The sequence below is a fragment of the Chrysochloris asiatica genome, unplaced genomic scaffold (genome assembly GCF_000296735.1).
Source record: "Chrysochloris asiatica unplaced genomic scaffold, ChrAsi1.0 scaffold00263, whole genome shotgun sequence".
NCBI lineage: Eukaryota > Metazoa > Chordata > Mammalia > Afrosoricida > Chrysochloridae > Chrysochloris > Chrysochloris asiatica.
The window spans coordinates 2,852,008-2,859,545 of NW_006408781.1; positions in this window are offsets into that span (position 1 = coordinate 2,852,008).

Here is a 7,538-nt window from a genome sequence, read left to right on the forward strand (position 1 = left end):
GAAACCCTGTACAGGGTCACTATGAGTTGGAACCAGCTCCACAGCACATAACAACAACAACAACCCCCCTGACAACCCTGACCTTGCCCCTTTAAACTTACTGTTCCCCACACTCAAAGACTGGAAATGAACTTGATTTAAGTAACTCGAGAAAGCTAAAACCAGTAATTTGATGTAGTAAATCGGAGGAGCACAGAATTCTTTTTTTTTTTTTTCTTCTTTTATTGTGTGATCGTTTATATGGGGGAACATTAGCTTTACACTCATTCTATCATACATCGTTTCATTGCCATAGTTACCATCCCGTCCATGCATCATCACCCAACCAAAGGTTATACCTCGCAGGCCCTCCCTCTCCCCCCACGGTCCTCAGCACACAGCTCCCTTCCCTCCCTGGATCTCAAGTCCTCAGCCACTCCATCTCTTCATGTCATCCTCTTTGTCTCCATCTCAGGCCTCGCTGCTTCTCTGGATGGGGTCCCGATCTCTGTTCTTCTCCAGTGATGGTCCCAGGGGCCTTCACTCCTAGACTAAAAGGTTAATCACATCCCTCCTTGCTATAAAATACCCACCTTTACCTTTCCAGTCCTCACAATCCATCCTGATAACAATTATTCACCCCTACATCGTAAGAGACCCATCTACATTTCTTTTCATCAGCCCTTCCTAGACAGGATGGATATTACTCACTTGAGACTCCACCCTCCTCCTCGCCCTGTCGATCCAGGTTCCCTCTTGAAAGCTTGTAAGCCAGTCATTTCTTACCTTTGTATCCCTCCCCCATTTTGGGTAGGCAATGTTCAAGTTGCCCATCCCTATACTGGAGAGATTGTAACCCCTTTTTAGGTATTCCAGGCAGAAAACGGACTTAGAAGCTTTCTATGGTGGTATTTCTGGTTATTCCTCCCTCTACTCTCCCGTGACTGTTTTATAATATAATGCATGGAAAACCAAGGTTCAAGAGTCAGCCAAGCATCTCAACATTATTCCCCCCTTTTCCCCATTCCAACCATGTCCCAGTCTCTGTATCCTAGAGCCCTGTTGTTCCAAGGCTGTACCTACATCATTTATTACCTCTGTCCCATTTAGCTTATTCCTACCTGTGTGTTCTCCCATCTGCTTTGTTCTTCCATTGGAGCACAGAATTCTTGAGGGAAGTGTTGTTCTTATTAAGTGCCATTGACTCAGTTCCAACTGATAGCAATCCTGTGTAGGGTTTCCAAGGAGTACCATGTGGTTCGCAGTTCAGTGCTGATCCTACAAGTGCTACACTGTTACGTATCTAGTCCAATTTGAATGGATGTTGAGAATAACTATATTCAGAAGTTTTTGGTCAATGGACAATTCAGTATCAACTAGAACACTTGAAGTGAAAATGTACTGAAGAAGGTAGACTTAAATTGTCCTTAACAAGTGGGGATAAATATGCCTTGAGCATTGTCCTCTTTTAAGTACTATATCTATGGGATCAAGCAGTCCTGGTATGGCGCCACGGGTTAATGTGCTGGACTGTAAAGTCGGTTTGAATTGCAAGGTTGGTGGTTCAGGCTCACCAGCTGCTCCTGGAAACCCTATGCAGGGTTGTTATGGGCCAGAACCGCCGGGAAGACACTTAACAACAACAACAATATGGGATCAAATTGACCACTAGTAAGATTAGATAGAACTTTATGGGCTAGTTGAATTTATTTAATGGGCGAGAGCTCAGAAAAGGCAGGTGAGAATGGTTACACAACTCAAAGTATATAATCCCTGTCACTAAATGGTACGTGTAGGAAGTATTAAATTGGTGTATATTTTGCTATATATATTTTTAACAAAAATTTCTTTAAAGCGGGATAAAAGGACTGTTGTTAAGTGCCGTCAAGTCGGTTCCGACCCATAGCGGCTCTGTATAGGGTTTCCAAAGAATGGCACTGAGCTTGAACCACAAACTTTGCAGTCCAGCACATTAACCATAGCACCACACCAGGACTCCATAAAAGGATTAACAGGAGCATTTTAGTCTCCATCAGTATCTATAGTAAAGATTCAGACATCAAATAGGAATACACAGGTAAAGAGAAGACAGAACTAGAATACAGTCTATATTATAAGAATCTCACTTCAGGAGCGTTGAAGAATCACTCAGTGGGAAAGGATAACCACTACACACAATGATGAGTTTACATTTGTTGTTTACCTGCTTGCTGCAATGGTATTGTGCTTCTCTAACTTATTGGAACCTTTTTTTCCCTAAATATTATAACCACTCTATTTATAATGGGGAGCGCAGTAGCTCATATGATACGCGCTGGGCTGCAAACACAAGGTCTGCAGTTGAAGCCTGCCAGCCATTCCATGGGGGAAAGATGAGGCTTTCTGCTCCTGAAAGATATAATGTCTCGGAAACCCTATACAGAGACAGGGTTGCTGTGAGTCGGAACCAACTAACTAGTTGGCACTTAACAACCATAAAACTAGTTGTAATTTGTTGCTGTATACTATATAATCCATCTTGTTAAATATGTTTTGTTTCAAGAAGATGTACATGTTGCATTTGATTGTCATGTTTCTTACAAGAGACCTTTTAACCAGAATAGTATAGTGTTTTCATTTGAGAGAAATAGGAAATATTTGGGTAGGTCGTGTTTATACAAAACTTGATACTTAAGAAGTAGAAATACCACTTAGCCAGATACATTCTTTAGTATTTATGTTTCAAGTCCCTGGATGGTGCAAATGTTAGCACTCAGCTACTAACCAAAAACTTGGTTTGAATTCAACCCAAAGGTGCCTCTGAAGAAAGGCTTAGCAGTATGCTTCCAGTAAGTGACAGCATTGAAAACTATGGAATACACAGAGTTGTATATGTAATTGTATTCTGAAATACATGTCATCATACATCAATCAACTCAGAGGCAACTCCTTTGGGTTTTTGGTGTTTATTTTGAATGCATTTTAGACAGTTTTATTAATTAAGATGCAGTTGTAGGTAGAAAGTACTTCAGTTTTAAGGTATGAATGAAATTAAAATAAATAATTGGCTGGTTATATTGACTTACTGAATATGACGGATGATTGACACAGGATGAAAATTGAATGTAAAGAAAATAGTAAAAGGCAAGTATACAAAATAAGGAGGCAAAGGAAGCAAAAGAAGAATGTACCTGAGAAAGATGGGGAAAAGTGTTCGGTAAATAGCAAATTGATATGTGTACTTACCAAATCTTCGGTATTTCTTGACTAGAATTTGTATTGAGGAAGTAAAGTCATCAAGAATTAAAAATGTAGTGCATATGTTTAACTTTATGTATAGGGAAACTTACTAGAGAATCTAATAGTAAAAATGGTAACATTTTGGGGCGTACATTTATAGCCTAACCTTTTTGGAATAACTTGTCTAGTTTAAAACCACACACAATTTTTAAGCAATCATTTTCCTCATTCTGTTCCATCAAAAAAGATGAAGGAAGTACATAAAAAATATTATATTCACTAAATTCCAAAAACTCCATAACAAATTTGTTTCTTTTTTGGGATATAAAACAGGTTCTTTTGATTGTATCTTAATATTTTGTAAGTCTGTTCTCAACACTCAGTTTTATATCTAGTAAGCTAGGAGCCCTGGTGGTGCAATTGTTAAGTATTCAGCTGCTAACCAAAAGGTCAGCAATTCAAACCCACCAACCACTTCACAAGGGAAGTATGTGGTAATCTGATTCCATAAAGATTATAGCTTTGGAAATTCTGTGAGACAATTCTCTGTCCTAAAGGGTTGCTATGGGTTAGAATCAACTTGATGGCAATAGATTTTGGGTCTGTAATAGGTATCATCTCTAGTTAATACCTTTTGGGTTTTAAGCATTCATGTCCATTATGAAACAAAAGCCTCAACCAAATTCTGATCTGTTGTCTGAATTTTATATATTTGAGTAATATTTTTTAAAATATTTTAATCATTGTTAAGTGCTGTCGAGTTGGTTCCATTTTAGCAACCCTGTATTGCATTTTCAAAGAGCAGCTGGTGGGTTTGAACTACTGATTTTATGGTTCACAATGTAGTGCCACACTATAATTATGAAATTGTCATGGAGTTTCGTTAGACCGCATAACTTTGGAATTTTGCTTAAAGGTATTAAAAACAATTGTTTTTAATTGTCCTCAAGATATATCAGACCACAAGGAGTCCTGGTGTGGCGCTGTGGGTTAATGAAACAGACTGAAGCCATTTGAACTGCAGGGTCAGCGGTTCAAGCTCACCAGCTGCTCCTCGGAAACCCTAGACAGGTTGCTATGGGTTGGAACCAACTCGGTGGCACTTAACAACTTTTATAGTATTCTGTCCTTGAGCTAGGATGATCATTCTGTGTCTCGGGCTGTATGTAGCCAGTTGCCACATCTGAAGAAAGTAATTTTCATTACATAGTATGTTCATGCTGTATGAAAAGTCAAATGTTTGATAGTGGAAAGATATATCTAAACAAAAAACCTAGCAGGCATATTTTTAAGCTATGATTGTTGTTGTTAAGTGCTGTCGAGTCGATTCCGACCCATAGCGACCTTGTATAGGGTTTCCGAGCCTGTAAATCTTGACAGGAGCAGAAAGCCTCATCTTTGTTCTGCGGAACCGCTGGTAGTGTCGAACTGCTGACCTGGGGACTAGCAGCCCAACTGGTAACCATTATGCTACCAGAGTTCCTTGACTCCTATTATAGGTATGGTATAAAACCTCTGCTTCTCCAAAGTAAAAGATCATTATAAAAAGGGAAAATCCAGACTGTATCAAGCTGGTGGGTTTTTTGTTGTTGAGCACATTTGATGTACCTTGTCTGTCTGACTTGAGTTGCTCCAGTGGAATCTTTATTAATACATTTTATTAAAATTAGTACATTAAATGTTTTTGATTAATACATTTAAATAAAGAATTTCCATATCTTCTGGACTGTAGGAATAATTTTTCTGTAATAGTTGAAATTTATCAGGCTTTCAATTAGAAAGTAATTACTTTTAACTATCAGTTAAAAATGGAAATGAAATGGAAAAAGAAATCTTCCTAAAGTGTTTATTAGAACATTGGTGATTAAAGTTGTAATATTGTTGTATAAAGTAACAAACAGTCTGTTAGAGATGAAACTAAGATGTGAGAAATTGCCAGTTTGCGGATGAGAATGATCTAAAACACCATTTGCAATTGAGTCACTTCCAACTCATGCCCTATGTGTGTTAGAGTGGAACTGTGCTATGCAGGGTTTTCATTAGATGAATTTTTAAAAGATTGCCAGCCCTTCATAGGTACCTTTGGATGAACTTTTTGTTTAATCTTGATTACATTTCAAATGTTGTGTAGAAACTTAATGATAGTAATAGCATAGAGTAATACATGAAACATGGATTGTTCAGATTATGAGATTATCTATATATAGACTTCAATATTGACTAAATTCATTCAAAAATTTTGTTTTTAAAATGTGACTTTGTTCTTTGTATAAATAATTAGATATTAAAATGGGTAGATTTCAGTGTTTTAGTAATAAAATGCCTCCTCTTATTTTTAAATAAAATATAGTAGTTACAGATTAGCCATTTGAGTGATAAGAAAATGTAGGCCCAAAGAGGCCGTCAAGGCTTGAGTTAGAGTGGTAGCTATGTGCTGGTTAATCTTTTCACAAGAAGTAATTTTATTCCTACATATGTCCAGTGGAAACTGTTTACGGAGTATACTTCCTTAACTGGTGAGTGCAATGGAGTGAGGCAAGGAATAGGAAATTTCAGAACCAGATTCCTGTTTTATTTCTCATCTAAAATTACCAAGTTAATTTATCTTTCCAAGACATTGTAGTTATAATTCATAATTATTAAAAAGTTACAATTATTTTTTATGCTAAGTGATAATCCAGTTCTTGGAAAGTAACCATTCTAATATGGAGATAAATGTTGAGGATAAAATAATAATTGGATTTTTTTAACAAGTTAAAAAAACATGTTGAAAACCATGATTGGTTTACTTAAAAAAACAAGTTGAAAACCATGATTGGTTTACTTAAAATCTTCTATATTTTTTATTTAGTATTAAAATATTTTGTATGACTTCTAATCCTTTCTTTTAAAAGTATATTTGAATTTTTTTTTAAAGTATATTTGAATCTTGCTAGCTTAAGTTTATCAAAATTAAGCTCTAAGTTATTTTATGTTATTATAGACTTCCCTTTTCCCCCTTACCCCTTCCCTTTGAAATGAAGTCCTACCTACTTGATGAAGATGTCTTTTGAAATGTGTACTACAAGGAACAAACTTCAGTTTGTAAATTTTTATTTGTCCAAGGTAAATACTGAATTTTGTGAACTTTTTGTTTATAAAAGGGAAAAATAACCTCATATATTTGAAAATTCTATTACATATATACCTTCATTGACTTAGTAAATTGAGAGGAAATATTGCTTTTATTTTCCACATATAAATCTTTTGTGTTCCCACCTTATAGCACTATACTTAGCAGAGTACACTTTCATTAAGTTTTTGTGTTACTTAAAAGTTCTGAAACGTAAACAAAACCTTGGAGTAAAGTAGCAGCACATAATGGTTTGTGGGTTTTGAAAAGGTGCAGGCCATATTGTGCTGCCTCAAAAATACAAGGATTTGATCTTCTGAGAGAATGTATTTCTTTCTATCCCTAGCTCTTAACGATATTGGAGTCAGCAGTGCCTTAGCAGCACGTAAATATTGGTGTTAAGATTCTAAAATTATCTCCAGTATTAACTGTGCTGCTGAAGTAAGGTTGGCCACACTCTACATATTATTTTAATGTATATTAATATAACTGATGTATTTTAAGTTCTGTTATCAATATTTTCAATGTATTGATAATGTGTATGATTTCTTTAAAAATAAAGTAGCACATTTTCAGGTAAATTGTGTATATTAAAATAGTCTATGTTAAATGTCATCAAGACTATTAAGCTTTTATAGCATCAAAGAAATTTATTTTAAAGCACATTTACAGTCAGTAAGTATTCAGATTTTTACTTCAGTTTTCCCTTTGATTTCTTTAGTAAAATGAAAGTACTTTGAAGGTTTTTGCTTGTCTTACAAATAAACATGCATTATATAAAATATATTAAGTATTTTGAACTTAACTTTGAAGATAATTTTTAGTAATGGTTCTAAATATTTGCATATTTTATAAGGGAAGGAAGAAAAGTATCAAAAGATGGGAATTACATTCCTGAAATTCTGGTTTTAAAAGTACACTTAATCATACAACTTTAAAGATAAGAAAATTCTCACAAATGACCAGCTAAGTAACAGACTCAAATTAAGTAATTTGCCACAGATAACAGGATTTTACTTTCATGTCTTCTAACTTTGTTACACTATTTTATTTTTTCCACCGTTCCTTTCTTTTTAATGTTTTTATCTTCAAAACTGCTAACAAGATTCTTGCTTGAGAATTCTAATTTTTTTTTTTTTTTTTAGGTTTCTTTTGATTTCGGCCTTGAAAATGTGATGGATTTCTTTTCTTTTCTTAATATTCAGTATTTAACTTCAGAGCAAGACCA